Raw genomic sequence first — 21,267 nt, forward strand, 5'->3', positions numbered from 1 at the left:
TACAGTTCCCTTTCTGTAATTTTATATGGGTGTTTTCTGCCTCATAGCGTCCTCGATCACCTTGCCTCGGGATTGCCCCGAAACCAGAATGGTACGCTTTGCACCGCGGTGGTGGCGTACTGCGGAGGGTCAACATTGAGGACAAAACTGCACCTCGTGCAGAGTGCTTGCATGCAACGCCACTTTGCCCCTGGGGCGCAAAACGTACGCGAACACGCGCGCGCGCACATTTTATTGTTTGTAGGTGCCGAGCGTCCGCGGCAAGCGCTCGAACCTTGTCAAACTGTGTCCTCCGACATACCTGGTGGCAAGCAAACACCAATGGATTTTATAATTAATTGCAAGAGACATCATATGGTGATACATGTGGATGAAATAAACGATGTTATGGCGAGTAAATATTCGTATTTAGCAACGTACGCGCGGGCAGTCGATCGTATTGTCAGCAACGCAGCGCGATGCACTTTCGCGGCCCGCTCTCAGCAAGTTCTAGTAGCACAAAGATGGGGAGCCAAATAATTATACTAAATCATTCTTTACGCTTTACAGATCCAACAAAGCTGCATGCGTTGGTGGAGTCGATCAACGGCAGTGCGAACAGCAATGCGAAAGCCGATAGTCGGAGTGCAGTCGCAGGACCATCAGGAATTGCGAGCAGCAGCTTGTCTACCAGCCCTGGCAAGTATTGCATTTCTTGGAGTTTTTTGTAGACGTTGAAGTATGTCGCCCACCGAGCAGACATAGTGTAGGAGAAACTGGGCCCTTTACGAAATACATATAATTCACACCCTGAAACCATGCATGTCCACTAAAAAAAAAGGTCCCAATTGGAAAATTTTCCAACTGAAATAACTGGTCAAACATCAGTTGTGTTTTCGAAACCCATTGGTCTCAATCATTTGAGCCCAGTCAGTGCTTCCAATTGAAAATAACTTCACCCAAATCAGACCAATAAATGGCGCACCATCCTATTGGGCCCAAAGGAATACGCAATTGGATTCATGAACCCAATCAGTTGACCTATTGGGTTCAACTGGTGCCAATAGGACTCATTGTTATTTTTTTTGACTGGGTATGTTTCAGTCGACAGTTAGCTTTCTTTCATATGTATCGCCCTTGCCATTGTCACTTTTGTGGCTATTATTTCTTGGATGGTACTGACAGAGCCATTTGTACAATAATTGACGTGCATGAATTTGTTTTCTCATTACCAGATGCTGATGAAAGAAATAATCAGGGCACGAAGATTCCTGAAACAACTGAATAGAGTGAAGGGGAAACAAGGGTCGTTTTGGACAAATTTTATGATTACTTGAGCCAAGTGGGCCTGATGAAAAGATTTAAGAACGAAAAGGCCATGTGGGCTGCAATTGCTCTAGATATAGAAGATGAAACAGGGCACTGCAAAACTGCATAGCAGTGCCAGAACAGGTTTAAGGCCATAAAAAAAGGCGCTGTGATGCAAGAAAAAAAAAACACAACGCAACCTCAGGTACGGAGCCCACAGAAATTCCCTTTGACAACGAATTGGTCAAGATTAAATCCATAGACGACAGTTTCGAACCTGAGCTTTTCCGAGGGCCAGGAAGGGTTGAGTATAGATCAGAGAAGCAAAAGGACACAGTTCCACCCAGAAGATCAAAATAAGCATCCAGGAAATAATGTGAAAAATTCATGAATATAGAGAACAGCAGCGAGAGCGACGACACAAAGAGAAGGTGGTGCTGTTGAAACACCTGGTGGGGGCACCAAATCAGCCTACAGTAGCAGCGTCTTCCTGGAGTCCCATAGTGTGCAACATCTGTACTTGGTCCTCGGCTGAAAAACACAAAACTTCCCTGAGGATGAGATACGCAGGAGAAGAGGACAAGATAGCTCTAGTAATATGCACCAAGAATCTCGCAACCAGCTATTCCGTTTGAGTAGCCCCACTTACGCGTGATGTGACGGCATAGAAAGCCCATCGGCGCCTACGCCAAGTGGCCTGTCCTGTAGTTGGCATTCTGTGAGCACTGCGGATGGAAACTATTGGCGGTTGCGAGTTTCACAAACTGCAGCACTAAAATCAAAGCGAGGTCATGACAGTGTCTTCAATTCATAATTCCTATACAACGCAAACTTCCGACTGTTACTTTATTCTGATGCCGGTGTGTTTTGTTAGATATTGTTGGGATAGCGTGTAATTATGGCGAGCATGCGCGAGAAGAAGCTTGGTGGCTCTATTTAACTTAATTTTATTGCCTTAGAAACTCCACACGGGCATAACATAAGGGGTGGGTGTACATATATTCGTTATACATCAGTTAAATGTCGCAGAACGCAAGTTTTGAATGCAACACACGTGAATGAAGTGGGTACGTAATTTCATAAATTACATACATAGATAGCACAAATAATGAATGCGAATAGCATATCCTGTATTTTTTATTCTGAAGAAATGGTCTGTTAGTTCTTGCATGAATGTGGGTGTAAGGGTTATGGCGGCAATTTGGTGGGGCAGATTGTTCCAATCTGTTGCTGCACGAAAAAAAAGAAAGGATGGGCCTGAAAAAGTGGTAGTATGAATGCGAGGATGGCCAACTTGATAAGTGTGCCGAGCGCGGTGTGATATGCGGGAAGCGCGAATAATATAGGGTGGTTCATTAAGTGAAGTATGATAAAGCTTATGAAACCGAGAGAGAGAGAGAGAGAGAGAGAGAGAGCTGAGATGCGACGATGATTAGCGAGGGTAACCACACCGGATTCTTTTTTTCAATGAGGACACGCTGACATAATACGAATACGTTGAATGGATGAACCTTATGGCGCGGTTTTTCAGTGATTCAAGCGCGTTGATTACATATGCTTGATGAGGGCTCCATACGACACATGCGTATTCGAGTTTAGATCTGATTATGGTTGTATAGGCTAGCAAGTTCACATGCTTGGGGGCTTCCTTTAGGTTTCGTTTTAAAAAAACTGAGAGATTTATTGGAAGATGAGATGACGTAAGGAATATGTGCGCTCCAAGACAGGTCATTTGTAAGAGCAACACAAAGGTATTTGTAATACTCCGTAGTTTCTACGTGTACGTTATTTGTTGTGTATTTGTAAGCTATAGTTGGGGTACAACTTTAGGACACAGGGAGAGGGGGGAGAAGCCCCTCCCAGGTGACCGAAGCGCGACAGCCGATTGACTGCGCGACTAAAATCGTCCCGCTCGAAAATCCTTGCTTATAAAATGCAAAATGCTCGATACAAATAAAGAGTTCTTTGTTTTGATGACTGGTTTGGTAGCGCTCTCATGATTGGAATGCTACAGCACATGCCGTATCACGAGAGAAAAATAACCCCGTGCCTGAGGACAACGCTGCGCGTCATCGGCTTTTCAGCTTAATTTGCAAGGGACAAAAGTACAAAAAACTCGGCATGCTTTTGCGCTGGTTTACATTTACACGGCACCCCTCCCCATTTACTACTACTACTACTACTACTAATACTACTACTACTACTACTACTACACCATGGAACAAACACGCAGGATGTTTGTTTGTAGCGGTGTGTCGCCGCGGGATCCTGTTTTCGAACAAAGCGTAGCGCAGCGTCAGCGATGCTCGCTGCAATCTTTCTTGGTTGGATCACGGCTCACAATAAACGCACGCGGCATAAATGGTGCATCGTAAGCTTGCAATAATATTTCCGGCATGATAGACCACCACAAACCGCTTGGAAATCCACTCTAGAGGCAGACGCACACAGCTGACGCGACTCGGCCTAGTTCGAAGCGCGGGTAGCCATCTTCTCCATCGGCGGGCTCGCCGGCCGTCCGGCTCATGACGGCAGTCCAGAGTGCGCACCCATTGGTGGAGGCTCGTGTGCATCCGCCTTAGAGTAGTAAACGCCCTTTTTTTCTAAAGTTGTACCCTACTATAGTAAGTGACGTCGTCGGGAGAATACCGCTACTTTGCATTTATTTAGATTCGGCGTCATTATTCATCAATCACACCATTATTGCAAGCGGTTAATGTCTTCCTGAAGGGAGATTTCGTGAGACATGCTGGTGATTGTTTGGTAAACGACGCAGTCACCCTCAAACCTGTGGGGTCTCTCACACCCGTACTCTTGGGACAAAGGAACGACAACACAGTAGTGCAAACAATCACAAGGGCATTTATTGCACCTTTCATAGGTCAGTGCCTGCTAGCCGAGTTGCTATCCACAAAACAGGCCGATGGGCGCGCGACAAATCTAGAAGTCTGACTCACCGCGACCGGAAGCGAGCGAATATGTTCGCCCCATGCTGGATCCCAACGCCTGGTCCTTCGCGTGTATGGTCACGCGAATCGTGGCGCGTTCGAAGGCGGCCACGCGAGGCGGTCTCGCAGAAGCATCGGTCGCCGCGCGCGCGGAATGTCCGCGCCGTTCGCCGACCCGCCGGGGAAGCGCCAGCCCGTCCTCCCCTGCGCCCCCAAGTAACCCTGCCGTGAGGTGGCGTTAGCAACGCAACACTCGCGCCATCTCTCGCACTGCGCCCCAACCACATCGACCGCCGTGGGCATCACGCAGGCCACGCGGCGAAGCCGGATTACAGGAGACGCGCCATGCGGGAAAAACATATCAGGGGACGCGCGAGAGTCGCGCATCCCCACAAACCTGAGATTATTGCAGGATACATGTAGTGGTAAGTCGTTAATATATATTAAGAAGAGGAGAGGCCCGAGAAGAGATCCTTGCGGTACTCCAGAAGTTACCGGTATGGAATTGTGCTGTTGTTAATAATGACAAATTGTGAGCGGTTACTAAGGAATGCTTCAATCCATCGCAATATGTCGGGGTGCTATTATGATCGACATAAGTTTTCCAAGAAGCCCTCGACTACTCCATCTGGCGACGGGGTGGGGGGGGGGAGGTTGCCTCACCAGCAACATGCAGTTGTAACGGTAGATGTTCACGCCTCCTGATTCACTTCAAGACAGCAACGTCTCCCTCCTCACCGTCACGAAGTGGCCCCTTATCGATGAAAAGGTCCTCGTCGAGAACTCCCACGGGAAAGCATCGACGGCCGGTGGCTGCCTCCGGTTGTGACACGTTGGAGACAGGTGCACCACGTACACGAGCAGCTCGTTCAGGACATGAACACCCCGAGCAGCACGCTGACGACCAGTGAGGGGCGATAGAGGTGGTGAACGACTCGGTGTTCGTGATTAGCCAGTGGATTCCCTCAACGAAGAGGGGTTATTTAAGGCCGCCCTGGCCCCCGTGTTAGATCAGAACCGCTCGAGACTCGGATAAGAGTCACAACAATGTGCCAATGAAGTGAATACAAGCTTTTCAACTTTTTTTCATAATCACGATACCCGGCTTCGTCGTCGTTTCCCGAGTATTGCGGTGAAGACCCACACCACCCGGTCGAGATCGTATCAGTGCACACTCGCCAGAGAACAGCCATAGCGGACAAGACGCCTCCTCACCGGGACACCAATAAGACAAGACTTATCTGGGCCGACGACGCGCGTACCGATCCGGTAAGTGCCATGCTTTGTGACCCACCCCCAGAGCAAAGTAAGGATCGTGAAATAGAAAGACTCAAGAAAGAGAATGCAGAACTAAAGGAAATGAATCAGAACATGATTAGAGAGATGACGGCAATAAGGAAACTCTTAAGCGAGGCTAAACAAGCAGAAAACAAAGATAGCACTAATACACGCAAGGAAGCCCCAGTCCCCGCGCCTGCTGGTGAGGGACCCATGTCAGCCAAGCGTAGGGCTGTTGAAAGTAAGCTCAAGAACACTGAAACACAGATGGAGGAAGTCAAACAAGCGCTGGCGTCTTTCAAAGACAACATGCAGATGCTTATGGACAGTGTCTCACAGTTAACAATGAATGTAGGCCAAATACAGACGGCACTGAATGACCCTAAGGAGGGACTGAAAGCTTTTGGCGAAAGAATCAAAACCCTGGAAATGATGACTATGTCAATGGACGTAAGGGAACAATGCGGGTCGTCATTCCTCAGAGCTACACTAACTCCCCAGGTGGGGGAGATGAATATACAATATGGCTCATAATAAGAAGGAATTTCGAATATGGCAGTGGAATTGCGGGGGGTACAATAACAAACGTAATATCATCCAGCAATACCTTAGGTCACTTCAGTCTAAACCGGATATTATCGCACTTCAAGAGACAGGATATGGATATGTCACGCTCACTGGATACAGAGCCATAGAGTGTCAAACCTTCGGTAGGGGCCTGTACGTGCTTGTAAATAAGCAGCTTACACACATCCCACATGAATTAGGCATCGTAGACAAAAACCTAGAGTACCTCATGGTTGAGGTTGTAGTACCAACTTCACACAAAAATCAAAGGAACAATAGCTTATTCGTACTCAACATCTACAGCAATCCGAAGCACCAGAAGCAACACTTCAAGAGATTATTCGAAAAGGCTCCTAATCTAGCTGGAAGTAGACCTCTCATTATATTAGGAGACTTCAATGCAGCCCACGAGCTATGGGGCTACGTTACTACGAATGCCAAGGGCAGGAATCTGTGGAACCACGCGGATGAGCTAGACCTGGTCTTAATCACGGATAAGGCACATCCTACAAGGGTTGGCAATTCTGCCTGCAGAGACACCACACCTGACCTTACGTTCATTAAGAACACAGAGCATGTTTCATGGACTAACACAAACATGAACTTTGGCAGCGATCATTACGTAATAGAAGTCAAACTGGAAGTAGAGAAAGGCCGAACTCGAGAATTCGAGGTCGTAGATTGGGACCTTTTTCGTAAGTTAAGAGCCCAAAGCGGAAAAGAAACCACCAAACTCAATCTCAGAGACTGGTGTGAGGGCATCAGAAGGGACATTAAAACAGCGTCCAAAAGAATTGTTACAGACACTAATGTAGAGGCAATGGACTCGAAACTTGCCCACTTAATAGAAGCCAAGGAAGCCATAACCCGAAGGTGGCGGGCCCAAAGGCTAAATCGTAGACTGAGAAAAAGAATCGCAGAACTTAATAAACAAATCGAACAATACTGTAACACCCTCTGCCAGCAACAGTGGGACGAGTTCTGTGAGTCAATCGATGGGCAAATAAGGAACGGCAAGGCGTGGAACTTGATCAAGCATCTGCTGGATGAAAAAGGCACTAAATCCAACCAGAGACACAGCCTTGCCCGAGCTATACACATAGCCCTTAAGGATCAGCCCATCGAAACAGTAACCAAACAACTAATTGACAAATACCTACCAGTTAGAAATGAGCAGGACCAGCCACTTCAATCAGAATACAGGGGAGCCGCTCAACCTGAACTCGACCAACCCTTCAGCACATCCGAAATCCGGAGGGTGTTAAGTGAACTAAATCGAAAGTCAGCCCCCGGTCCTGATGGAGTAACAAACAGATCACTTAGCAATCTCGATGAGCCGTCAATTGAATCGCTGACAGACTTCATCAATGAAGCATGGATCTCAGGCGAAGTGCCAGAAGAATGGAAAACTTCACAAGTTATACTAATACCGAAACCGGGTAAACCTCCAAGCTTGGACAACTTAAGGCCAATATCACTTACATCATGCGTGGGGAAGGTCGCTGAACACGCAATCCTTAACAGGCTAAAGGACCACTTAGAGGATAATAATATATACACCCACAACATGCTGGGTTTTAGGTCCGCACTTTCCACGCAGGATGCCATGAAGCAAATTAAACACCACATACTCGACGGATATTCCAGAAATACTAAGGCCATACTGGGATTAGACTTGGAAAAAGCGTTCGACAGCATCAAGCATGAGTACATCCTCAAAACAATAGAAGACATTGGACTCGGGTTGAGGATGTTTAAATACATCAAATCCTTTCTTGAAGCACGCACGGCGATGATAAAGGTCGGAGACACAAACTCGGAAGTGGTTCAGCTCGGAGATCGAGGAACCCCCCAAGGATCGGTGATCTCTCCCGTCCTTTTCAACCTGTGCATGATTGCTCTGTCCAGAAAGCTCGGCAACATTAAGGGCATTGACCATACCATTTATGCTGATGATCTCACTGTATGGTGTGCCGGTGGCAGTGAAGGGCAGATACAGGACGCACTGACTGAAGCGATCAAGACGGTGGAAGAATACCTGAGACCCACTGGACTCAGGTGCTCCCCACATAAATCGGAGTTGCTACTTTATAGACGTGAAAAAGGGGGCAGGCCTAAGGGCTGGAAACCTCTATCGGAAAGCAATATACACCTACATACAGAAAATGGTGCCAATATACCCAGAGTCAACGTGATCAGGGTACTAGGCTTTTTCATTGACGCAAACGGTGGAAACCATACGGAGGTCAAGAAAATCACCCTTAAAACGGATAACGCGTGCAGGATGATCAGACGCCTGGCAGGAAGACACAAGGGCATGAAAGAAGATAACCTCATCAGGTTAATCAACTCTTTCGTGCTCTGTCATATTTCATACGCCGCTGCCATGTACAACTGGACGCAGGTTCAACTCAAGAAGCTTGACTCAGCGATCAAGAAAGTTGTTAAAAGCGCATTGGGGCTCCCAATTCGAACCAGCACTGCAAAATTGCTCAAGTTAGGAATACACAACACGACCATGGAGATCGCGGAGGCTCAAGAAACATCACAAATAGCGAGACTATCTACAACCAGCACGGGAAGATCAATCCTGGACAAGATTATGATCAACCCGATTACGGATCCAGCACAGTACACTAAAGTTAATCAAGAATTCGCAGACAACATAATTGTCGCACCGCTACCCAGGAATATGCACCCAAAACATAACATCAACAGGAGAGTTGCGCGAGCCAGGGCGTTAATCAAGAAAATGGATAAAGGGGGCAGAGGAGCCTGCTTTGTTGATTCGGCTGCTTACAACGATCGAACTAAGTTCGCGGCGGCAGTAGTGGATCATCAGGGCAATTGCACCAACTGCGCCACGGTCTACACTAGCAAACCTGAAGTCGCTGAACAAGTTGCCATTGCATTGGCACTAACAGACGATAGATTTACAGAAATTTATAGCGACTCGAAAACAGCTATTAGAGCTTTCAATAGGGGAAAAATTGCCCCACAAGCTGCGAAAATAATTAACAAAAGGCAAACAAATGTTACGCGTTTCATTTATTGGTTCCCGGCGCACCTTGGTTCACTTGATGGTATTCCTGTCAATCCAAATGAATCGGCCAACAGCGTCGCCCGCGACCTTACAGACCGGGCCGCTTCTACATATGGTTTTGATTCTGCTGGATTGGAGAACTTACAGAGAGATACCCTCATTACATACAATGAAATTACAAAACATTACTACATGGGAAGGAGGGAGTTTCCACCCCCTCACTATAGACTAAACAGAGCACAAGCAGTTACACTTAGGCAATTACAAACAGAGTCTTATTATTCACCTGCACAAATAAAGGAATGGTATGACATTGCAGACATGAATATTATATGCAAAGCATGCAAAAAGGAGATATGCACGCTTGAACATATGCTCTGGGAGTGTGGGTCGCTCGGCCCTGGCATTTCTCGGAATCGGTTTTTAGGAATGATAAGATCTCCAGATCATATCCCTCAAGTCCTGGCTGTCCAGTACGCCCGTGATAGGGCTAGGAGGCTTGACCTCCCGGTCCCAACATGGGACTAGCCAGGCGGGTGGCAACACCTTGTACAGGACAAGAATAAAGTTTTTTCCTCCTCCTCCTCCTCCTCCTCCTCCTCCTTGATATGGTACCGTATCAAATGCTTTCGCGAAATCTAGAAATACTGAGTGTGTTTGTTCGTTAATATCTACGTTAGTGTAAATATCATGCAGGAAAACTGCCAATTGGGTTTCGCAGGAAAAGCCGCTGCGAAATCTATGCTGTGAAGGACGAAAAAATTACCTGTGTGTAAAAAATTTCATAATTTCTGTATAAATGACATGTTCCATAATATAGCAAGGTACGCTTGTTAGTGAGGTGGAGCGATAGTTAAGTCAAGAGTTCTTGTCGCCTGATTTGTAGATGGGAACAGCCCTCCCCCCCCCTCCTAGTCATGTGGTATGATGCCAGTGGAGAATGACTGCGAGAACAGCAAACACAAACAAGCAGCACTGATGTCGTTAGTATTTTTTAACACTTTTCGAGCTATGTTATCTACTCCGGCCGAGGATGTTAGCTTCAGATTATCAATGAAGGGCAAAATACCATCGCAAAGAAGGTTACCGATAGCATGACACTAGTTTAGTCGTTAACTATAGAGGGAAATGACAAGTTAGGTTCATAGGAGAACACTGACACAAAAGCGGTATTAAAGAGGTTAGCGCATTCACCGTTGCCGACCGTTTCTCCGTTTTCGTTCACTAACGTTACAATGTTTATTTCTCGAACATTGATCACCTGCCAAAATTTCCTTGGATTATTCACCAGCATGTTTGGTACATCGTCGTGAAAAAATAACTCTTTTGCCTCCCGAATAGCTGATAAATATGCGTTTTCCGCCGCGTAATATTTATCCCAGACGCATGCGTTTGTCCTGCCCTTTGTTGCACGGTACAAACGTTTCTTTTTATTTTCACGTCTCTTTAGAGAATTGGTGAACCATGCCTTTTGAAGTGGCGTTCGAAACGTTATCTTTGGAATGAACCTGCTTGCTAGATCATTTATTTTTTTCTTTACACCTTTGCCAATTAGTATGGATAGTGTGTTGCTCGAAGGATGCCATGAATTAAATAAAGAAGTCGTATACATTATCGCGCATAGCCTTTGTTAAAAAAATGTATTGTCTTTTGAAATGTCTGACGTGGAACTGGCGGAAAGTGAAAGGCAGACTGAATTACCTTGTGGTCACTTAAGGCAATTGACGATAAACTGTCTGGTCAACTCGTTAGTATTAGGTCTAATATTTTAGCTGTGTCTTGTGTGACGCGCGCTGGTTCCGATACAACTTGAGCAAGGTTAAAATAAAAAAAGAACATGAAGAAAATTGCATGCTTCTGTCGGATTTACTAAAGAGGGAGCTAAACTGTGCCAATTAGTACCTGGAAAGTTAATGTCTCCGAAGACGAAGAGGTCAGCTCTGGGGTACTGAACAGTTAGTTTAAAGAGTACACTGCTAAGATGAGGGGCAAAATATGAGCTACTTCGAGGGGGTCTGTAGCAAACGCCCAGTAATATTGATTGTGGAGCGGCGTGACAATGAATGAAAAAGATTTCCAGGTATGACGTGACGCTAACAGAACACGATAACTGCTGGCTGACAGCTATAAGGACGCCTCCTTCCCGTGTTGCCGTGCGGTCCTTCCGAAACACGTTAAAATGCGGTAAGTCAGCCAGCACCTCCGAGTCCGAAATGTCGTCACTAAGCCGGGAGTACCAGCACGTTGATCCTCGATGTTAGTTCAAAATTAGGCACGTCTTCGCGTTTTGGGAAGATGCTTCGTATGTTAGTAAAGATTACTGAGATAGAAGTGGGTGATACAACTGCTATTCGGGGGCAGCGATTTATTTTTTGCTTACGGAGTGGTTGCTGCATTTTTAACCATCTGCGAAGCTTCATCATATACGTAACGCCTGGAACCTATGAATAGCGTTTTGAAACGCAGGGAAAAAGGCACGGACTTAGTTTTTAAGAAGTCGACAAGGCGTTAACGGGCGTACCAAACAACCGGCGAAAAATCTTCCGCAACACTGAAGTCAGTGCCTTTAAAGTTACGGCCATTAGAAAGGACAGCTTCCTTGGTTTTAATATATACAAATTGAACTATAGTTGGACGCTTGCGATCACGGGAATAACGGCCAATTCAGTGCGCTCACTCTATTTCTTTAGGGTGGCACTTTCAGGTGATCCGAGCAGTGGCGTAAGATAATTCTTTCCGATTTGTTTGATGGCTCTGGTGCAGACGGATCGGGAAGGCCATAAAAATAAAATTATTTCGCCTTGACCGGTTCTCAGCATCATCTACACGGGCGTCCAGTTTATGAACCAGCTGCGCCGTATACGTTCACTGTCTGTTGGTATGGCTTGTATATAGGCTTGCGCCGATAATGCACTTTGGTAATTGCCCTCCCGGTGCGTCAGACTCTTGCTTAGGGCCTCCAGAGATGCGGTCGTAGACATAGATTTGTTTTTGAGATCTTGCATCTCGGCGATAATCGCAGCCTGGCCAGCGGATAGCTTCTTCATTTGGGCAAGTAATGCGGCATAATCCGGACCGGGATTACATTCAATATTCCCAGAGAGCAACAAGAGGCTCGTTTGCAATAGCAATAAAAAAATAAAGGTGAGTTGATAGTGAGCGCTTGGTCCTGTCGTTGCGTGTCTCCCCTTCGTCTTCGTTGTTTGCGCTGTATGAATTATGAATCAATGCCAACTGGCCGAATTGACCGTTCTCCTAAATTGACTTTAAATAAATAAATAAACAGATAGAGAGAGAGAGATAGGCAAAAGAAATACAGGGAGGTTGACCAGTGACTATCTTCGGTTGGCTACCCTGTACCGGAGAAGGGGCAAAGGGATGCAGTAGATGAAAGAAAAATAATTCGAAAAAAAGAAAGAAGATTCGACCTAAATTCACAAAATACGGATGTTGTTCCGGGGTACCGCGCAAATCACGTCCCTTTTGAGTGCAACATTGTAAGCACGATTCTCGCGAACACGGTCCTAAGGGCCACACTAACACGAAGACACGAGTAAACATGGAAACAAAAATTTATGCCAGTCCAGGAGAAAAGAACTTCATCGACAACTTCAACGAGGTTAAAGTTGCCAAAATAACGTTTAGTTTACTTTTGGATGTTTATAATTCTTCCGGAAAGTGTACTAATGTGCGTTCAGCACTATGTCGCAATTTTTGTGACGATTGTCGTCACAAGATCTTTCCTGATAAAGCTGGCATCTTACGTACCTTCTCACAAAGCCTCTCACGGTAAGTGTCGTATGTCTAGCGATGCAAGGAAAGCTGCTCCAAGCGTTCATCAGCGTTATCATACGCGCGCGCAGTGCTGTCGGTCTTTCTTGCGATATGCAAGAAGCATTTAGTGCAGCTGCAACAGGCCGAATTCAGTGAATTGTTTCAACCGAGCAGCATGTTTTCATTGGAATAGGGAAATGCACGTCGAGGGTCTTGTTTTCTTTTTTCTTTCCCGCAATACACTTAAAACCAGTGCCGCGCGTATCATCGTTTCCTAGATTGGACGAGTGCGTGAAGACAATGTTTACTCAGCTCATGGCTCTGTGCACGTCTTTTCTTATTCTGCTGTCACTCGGCACATCAGTGTTGTGCGAGAGACAAAATGGATCGCCTTATACTGGCTGCGCTGCTGCGGAAATTCAAGTGCCATATGCGGCGATGTGTTTTTTCTGCAACTTCTACAGGAAGAGAGACACAAGAGAAAAGGCTCGTTGGGACAGCCGGTGTAGTGTCCACTTTTCCGTCGCAGTACATAGGGTAGTATGCGGTACGTAGCACACCGTACGTAGTAGACTGTACATCGACTTAGTGAATTGTCTCCTGCTGACAACGACCGACTACTGGTACTGGCATTAGAACGCCATGATGCACAGCTTTTAAAGATTTTAGTGCAGAACGTTAGACACCTTTCAATAAACAAGCTAATAGCCCAACTGCGCGCTATTGTCCTCTGTTTTATAATTTTTCTGCTCGCAGGCCGGTAATATCGAGAACATCGAGAAAAAGAAAGAACTCCCCCAATGCCATTTTTGCATATAGATTGCACAATTTCACACAAGTAAATAGACAAAACGATTCGATGATTCGTGTGGTCTAACGCCCCAAAATTCTACCTTGGGGCAATGAAAGCCGCTGTAGTTTAAATGCATCGAATCAATTTTGGCTATCTCGTGTTCTGTAACTCCACCTAACGTATAGGAAAACGATTTGTGTTTAGATTCTTCCGTACCTCCAACTGCTCCCGTCGCGGACGTAAATCGAACCCACAACCTCTTCCTCAGTTACAGAACGCCACGGACACTTACCAACAGCGGTGAGCAACACATAATTAGAGCGGTTGCGAAACTGCATAATAGCGGCAGGTCAGCGATATTGAATCCCAAACCTGCGTCTACCCTTTCGATCTCTGCTCAATGATTAGCGCACGCTTCTAGCGAAGCTTTTCTCCTTTTTTTTCAAAGAAAGAGAGGAACGGTTCCGCACAGTACCTCCGTAGGTCGACGGGCAGAAGAGGAACCGGCCTGCAGCTCGCGCCTCCTCCGACTCTCTCGCGGATGTCAACGCCGGCGAACATCCACAATCGGCGGGCGAGGAGTCAAACGGCGCTCAAGACCTTATCACCGCGCAGCGGGCGAGCGTCGCGGCACGCGAAGCCCCCCGTCACCTGATCACACGGCCGCCACGATGACGACAGCGCCGCGGGGAAGATGATTTCGCCCAGCAAGGGTTACGTGCTCCGCCTCGGCGGCAGTTGCGTGCAGCTCTCTCGACGACCTCGCCTGTGTTAGCGTAACGCAGGCAGGCTCGCAGTGTGGCTTCTGGTTTCCCTTTCATGATGCTGATATGCCTTCTGTTTATATTACTGTCCCTGAGCTGAGCGTCTTTGTTTCCCAGCCAGTCTTGGTAGAGAAGAAAAAAGGTATAATGGTGCTGAAGTGACACTTTCTTACTGTATGTTTCTGAGATTGCGAATATTCTATACTCTCGCATTTTTCATTTTCTGATTTCTAGTTTTCCAAAAGCGTGTACACATGAATGACTCGCTTACATTATCCTCTGTTTTATGCAGGATGCACCGGCAAAATGCATTTGGGGAATGCTGAAGTTACGGACGTAGCCCCAAACTATTGTTACTTTCAGTGCACAGAAACACTGAAACAATATAGAATTGAACAATGACACAGCGAAATTCTGGGCACAAAATTTTGTTGTGCATTCTTTTCGTTTTCAGTGCTTTCTCAGTTAAACTCATTATTATTATTATTATTATTATCATTATTATTATTATTATTTTGCATACGAAAACGTCGATCTGATTATGAGGCGCGTAATTTCGACTACCTCGGCTTCTTTGACTTGTGCCCAAACTAAGTACACGAGCGTTTTTCAATTTCTACCATCATCGATATGCGGCCGCGGGGGCCGGGATCGATCCCGCGACTTCAAGCTCGGGCGCCCCACGCCTACGCCACTACGCTGCCGAGAGGGGCAGTGTTTTATTGTAAACTGGAATGTGAGAGCGCTAACAAATACCGTGTTACAAAGCAGGCCCCCGTCGCGCCGCATTATTTGTAAGTTTTTGACTTTACAGCTCCCGATACCAGAGAAATGACTCGCCGTCAACGCTCATGGCTAGTAATAAGATCCCTGTTTTACAACACCGAAGGGCAATTGTTAGGCTCCAACTTCTCCACTTACTCTATTATGGTAAATTTAACATTAAACCGGAAACTTACTTAACACGCCGAATTTCTAGGCCAAACTAGACATACACATGCTCGTACTCTTGAACCTTACTTTGCGCGCACAAATTTTTTCATGTATTCTTTTTTTTCCCTCGGATCATAAAAGAACGGAATTCTTTACCGTCGGAAGCATTTTGTGATGGGGATAATCATGACTTTGAGAGCTATGTACCTTCCTGTTTGTGACCACACGGTACAAGCTGTGGTTTTCTTTTTTCATATTGTGTATATGTTTGGTTGTGCTTTGCACTTTTGCTCTATCCTGATGACTTTTGATTAAAATTATGTATTATACAGTGTTCTACCGTTTCACTACGTTTTCTTGTGTTTTTTGAATTTCTTTTGTCAAATGCTTTTGTTAAGCCCCCGGCTTTGTCTTTCCACCGCAGTATGTTGTAAATAAATAAAATAAAATAAATATGATGCCACTGATGTCAAAGAAAATAATGGAATTGAAAGAGAACCCTGCTACTCCAACGATACATACAGAAGTATTCTCAACAGGCTCTCAATATTTCCTGTCGAACAATGAAACTAGCAAGGAACATGTGCGGCAGCAGCTTCATCGACATCGTTATTCTTTCCCAAGGAAATCATTAGGTTGCAATACGAGCTTCAGGCTTTTTTGCTACCGGCACCCGGGGTCCACGCCATGCGAGCCAATCCTTCCCTGTTCGCAAACTTCCTCACCCTGTCCCTCCCTGCGAAGTCAGTGTAATAATAATCTCCTCCGTGCAATCACACCGCGTGGCCCACGGTATTACTGTAGTTGTGGAACCGTCCATTCAACTCTAAATTATGCAGTATGTCGGTGCTCTATTTTATTCATTAATTTTGCTGGCAATTTGTGTGCTTCTGTTAAAAGCTGCTCGCCTCTCCCTTTTTTTATCTCTTTCCTTATTTTTGCGCCACCTTCTGCATTATGGCAAGGCTCTTCTCCTTATCTTTAATCAGATTTATTTTATCGAGGAGGCATAAACCACAGACACATACATACATATATAGTGCTACGGAATAGTATTTCCGATGACGAAGAGGCGAGCAGTAAGAAGACAACGACGATGATTGGAGGCTAGCGCGGGTTGTTGCCTCTTGGCCAAGTGCGGCGTATTACGTTGTAAATATACTTGTATATAGCTTTTCATCTGCGTCTTCTTACGTAACAATATCTATATTGTGAGCGCGACCCATGACTTACTCTTCATCTCTACACATCATCATCACTTGTACAAATTCATCATCTGTAATTATCATCATCAGCCGCACAGCTTGTTCTTCTCCGTCGTAGCAGGAGCTCGGCTGGATTAAACGGTTCCTTACAAGTGGTGGAAGATACTTTTCGTTCCCCACGACCTCTCGCCCTTCTCACTGGCGCTCCGCTCGGGTCGCCGCATACCATCTATTGCCATGCTTGCTCAAGACAATGCATGTCCCCGAGCATGTCCCTTACTACCACCCGAACACAGCAATCGTCATCCGTCGTGGCCATCCACAACCACCACCGGGACCCACCAGTCTTCGCTGGTCTGCGGGGAGATGACGTCGAGGAATGGTTCCAAAACTACAACCCGGCCAGCGACTTCAATAAGTGGGATAACTCACAGAAGTTGCACAATGTCTCCTTCTACCTCACCGATGTCGTGAAAACCTGGTCTTGTAACCCTCAGCCTGATCTCGCCGACTGGGAAGCGTTCACGCAGCAACTTCGTCAGATCTTTGGCGCTTCCGTTGTCCAAACTGAGGTCCCGAAGAAGAAGCTCGGGGAGCGCGTTCAGTTCCCCGGGGAGTCGTACACATTGTACATTGAGGGTATGCTAGCTTTGTGCAAACGTGTCAACGCCGCCATGTCTCAGACCTACCGCATACGGCATAAACATTAAAATTAAAGGCATAAATACCGTTGCCTCTCGCGCACTCGCCACTCAAAATCCTGCCCCCATCCAAGATGTAACTGGCGCTTGCCAGCGCCAAGAGGAACTTCAATCTCTACGGCTATGCACGGATAACACAGACCTTCGTTTGCCTTCAGCAGTAGAATTGCGCACGATCATACTTCATATCGTTCGGGAGGAATTTTACGGGCGGTGCTCTTACTGTGCGCCAGGACCTGGAGTCGCCCCTTCTCCGACCGGCCTAGGCGAGATAATCAAGCAAGAGATGGCCTCTGCGTCGCGTCTAACGTACTCTGACGGACCCTGCACTCGACAGGTGCCAACATACGCCGACCTCGCGGCGCTCCCTCCGGTCACCGCGGCCCCTCTGCAAACGGACCACTATGTACCTGTGGCTTCATCGTCGCAACCAGTGCGTGTACAGCCTTACCGCTCCGCTTCCTGCTCGACCCATTTACTATTCCTGTGGCTACCATGGGCATATCTCCTGGTTCTCTCGACGGAGTCAACAGGATGAGCAACGTGGTTATACATCCGAAGAACCAACAGGCGTCCGTCCAGCAACGGGCTACCAGAGAACCTCCTACCGCTCTTCATTTCACCGATCCCCCTCTCCTCTGTGCCCTTCCAACACGCCTCTGAGTTCATGCGAATCTCGCCGCAGGTCGCCTTCTCCACGTCGTCCTTCAGTATCACCTCTCCGACCTACTTCTCATGTCTCCAACGCTCACTCGGAAAACTCTCCGATGCAGTTTTAGGAGGGGTAACTGCATCCACCGGACAGCCTAGAATTCCCCCAGAGTTACCGTCGAACTTGTTGTCAGTGGTTGCGGAAGGTGTGCCCGTCGAAGCTCTCATTGACACAGGTGCCACCCTTGCGATTATTCGGGCAGACTTTCGTTCCCGCCTCCGGAAAGTGATGACGCCTTATTGCGGCCCGTCTCTTCGTGCAGCGACCAACGCCGTTCTTCGTATTCCTTGACGGAATGCGTCATCACATTGTTTGTGCTGTGTCTCCCGAGTGTTCCCACGAAGCTATTTTAGGATGAGATTTCGTGTTTTTGGCGTCCGCTGCTATCTCTTGTCTTGAGCGACTCGTACACCTGAATGCCACAGGTTACTCTCTTCCTGATGATGAGGAACGCATGTACCTCGTCACCTCCTCCGATTATGTTCTTTGGCCATCAAGAGAAGAAATTATAAGTGTCAATTCCAGTGACATTCAGAATGGCGACGTTCTCAATCTTCCCTGCGGTCATATGCTATCTAGAGGAATTCTTATTACTCCTGGCCTTGTTCGCTTCTCTCATGGCTCTGCATTCCTCAGCGCGTTAAACCAAACTACCGAACCTCGACTGCTACCCCGTGGATCAAGGGTCACTTGCGTCACTTGCGCTGTTAATACACAGCCCAATGCAGTTGTTGCCCTTTCAACTGTGCTACCAGAGTCAACGTCGTCACCACTCACTGCCTCTTCCTCACCGCTGTCGGCAACCATAAGCCCTGACCTGATCCCTGCCCAGAGTCACGATTTGCTCGCACTATTAGAAAAACACCGTTCCTATTAGAAAAACACCAGCCCTCAGTATGACGGCTGCTGAGACTCATCGCATACACACTGACGACTCCCTCATTATTCACCGGTGGCCATATCGCGTGTCTCATAAGGAACGCGAAATCATCGAGGAAAATGTATAGGACATGCAGCCAGGTACGTTGCATCATGCGCTCTTCGTCAACGCCGCAAACGACCTACGACTCCTCTTTCCGGTCTTTTTCAACCTCTTCCTTTTCCCATTTCGCGTTTGGAGGTCGTCGGAATAGACTTGTACGGTCCTCTTCCCAAGACCTCTAACGGCAATCGCTGGATAGTTACGGCCGTAGACCATCTGACACGCTACGCCGAGACAGCCTTTATACATTCCGGGAGTGCCGCTGAAGTCGCCGGTTTCTTTCTACACAACATCCTCTTACGTCACGGAGCTCCGCGCGTTCTCCTCAGCGACCACGCCAAAGCCTTCCTCTCGTCTCTTTTTACCGAAGTTATGCGTGCCTCAAACACCGTTCACAAGACCCTTTCGAGTTACCACCCGCAGACCAACGGCTTGACAGAGCGTTTTCATCGTACTCTGTCGGATATGAGTGCAATGTGCATCAGGCCCGACCACACCAACTGGGATGCAATCGTGCCGTTTGTGACATTTGCTTACCATACGGCTCTACAACACACCACCGGCTTTTCTCCATTTTGCCTCGTCTATGGCCGCTCACCTAGCTTCGTCCTGGACGCCTTGTTCCTTACGGCTCTCGAGGACTGCCGTCGTCGAGCCCGCATTAACACCGACATCGCCCAGGATGTGCGAAAGCATCGCTACGACTCGACTCACCGTGTTGTCACTTTTTCCCCTGGTGACGAAGTTCTTCTATGGACTCCTGTGTGCGCGTTCACGATTTATGCGCGAAATTCGCCAGTCGTTTGATCGGACCCTACACGGTCATTGAGCAGACATCTCCGGTTAATTACCGCGTCTCACCCCTTAGAATTTCTTCCGACCACCGTTGCCGTGGTACAGAAATTGTGCATGTATCGCGCTTAAAACCGTACACTCACCGCGTTCCATTATAATGCAGCGCGACCAGGCGGCCGCTTCCACCGCGGCAGGGAATTAGTGTGAGCGCGACCCACGACTGACTCTTCTTTATCTTTACATATCATCATCACTTGTACAAATTCCTCATCTGTAATTATCATCATCAGCCGCACAGCATAAAATGGTTCCTTATATATATATATATATATATATATATATATATATATATATATATATATATATATATATATATATATATATATATATACAACTCATCGCTCTCCTTTCACTGTACGATGTTTACGGTGGTGCTGTCCCACATTTGGTGCCTTCTGCAGCTTCAGCCCAAAACTACACGAAGATTTTGAGGCGAAGACGCGTCACACAACGGTTGTGCATTTTTGTGCGCCAGCGCGTGAAGCTCCGACTGTTCCCTCCGGTGCGCATCGCTGAGACAAGCTGAAGTGCTTGGTACCTTTCTTGTGTCAACTTTCGCATTGAATTATAATGTTTAATAAAAGAAAACGCGGGAAAGTAATTCTTTTTTCGATTAACGATTCACTTGTTCTTGCGGCTGTCATCTATAGTAAATACCAGCAAACCAGCAAACGGGGAAAGTGAAATTGGCATCGTAGCTTCGGAAGTCTTAGAACCTTTTCAATCATACAGGATTTTACAAGAGTTCAGGCGTACAAGGTTGAACTGTAGGATTATCAGTAAGCGTTCGCTGTGACGTAAGCGGTTGTCTGCCGATAACAGCGATGGAATAGAACATCAGTACGTATAGTAGCACGTAAACGGATACCGTCTTACAGTTCCATCGACTCGCAGTGTACACATTTACTTTGGGAGAAGCACATGTGCGACATGCAACGGCCCTTTGACAGCACTCTGATTTCGGTTTCGCAACGCCAGTGTGACGCACGAGGACGCTTTCGCTCGCGAGCCGTTCTGAACCTCTCGGAAACAAGAAGGGGGGAGGGCACGTCTCACTGTCGAGCCGCAGGGAGGATGCTGGCGCAGTTCACAGAGCCCCTCTGCTGCTGTTTTCCACAAAAGAATGGGAGAGCTCGCAAGACGGATGATTCCGTGGTCTTTGGCACCGCGGCGTCTCACCGGTCTACACACCTTGCAGGGGCGCCGCCTGCTAGCGCGAGCGACCCTTGAGAAGCAGTGCGTCGTCTGTGCAGCACTTATCACTACGCCGCGGCGATTGTCAAACAATGACAATACAGCCACAGGTGAATGAAAGGCACCTCGTTTAGCGCAAAATTCCCGGAACATTTGCGCACTGGAAAATCGGCAACGAGGCCTTCTTTCTAACCCTGAGAGAGCGGGAACGATTGCATGCCGGCTGGGAAG

General features: G+C 47.1%; 1 protein-coding gene across 2 annotated transcripts in view; it reads right to left on the reverse strand.

The window, feature by feature from the left end:
- The window catches only part of LOC142566819 (organic cation transporter protein-like), a 196,469-nt gene extending 182,170 nt beyond the window's left edge, over positions 1-14,299 (reverse strand). Inside the window, exon 1 of one of the 2 annotated variants that reach the window (XM_075677704.1) lies at positions 14,166-14,299. The gene's annotated coding sequence lies outside the window, so the exon portion shown is untranslated. The remainder of the gene's footprint in view (positions 1-14,165) is intronic. The other variant, XM_075677706.1, reaches the window with a different exon arrangement.
- Between the last annotated feature and the right edge of the window lie 6,968 nt (positions 14,300-21,267).

The sequence above is a fragment of the Dermacentor variabilis genome, unplaced genomic scaffold (assembly GCF_050947875.1).
Source record: "Dermacentor variabilis isolate Ectoservices unplaced genomic scaffold, ASM5094787v1 scaffold_13, whole genome shotgun sequence".
Taxonomy (NCBI): domain Eukaryota; kingdom Metazoa; phylum Arthropoda; class Arachnida; order Ixodida; family Ixodidae; genus Dermacentor; species Dermacentor variabilis.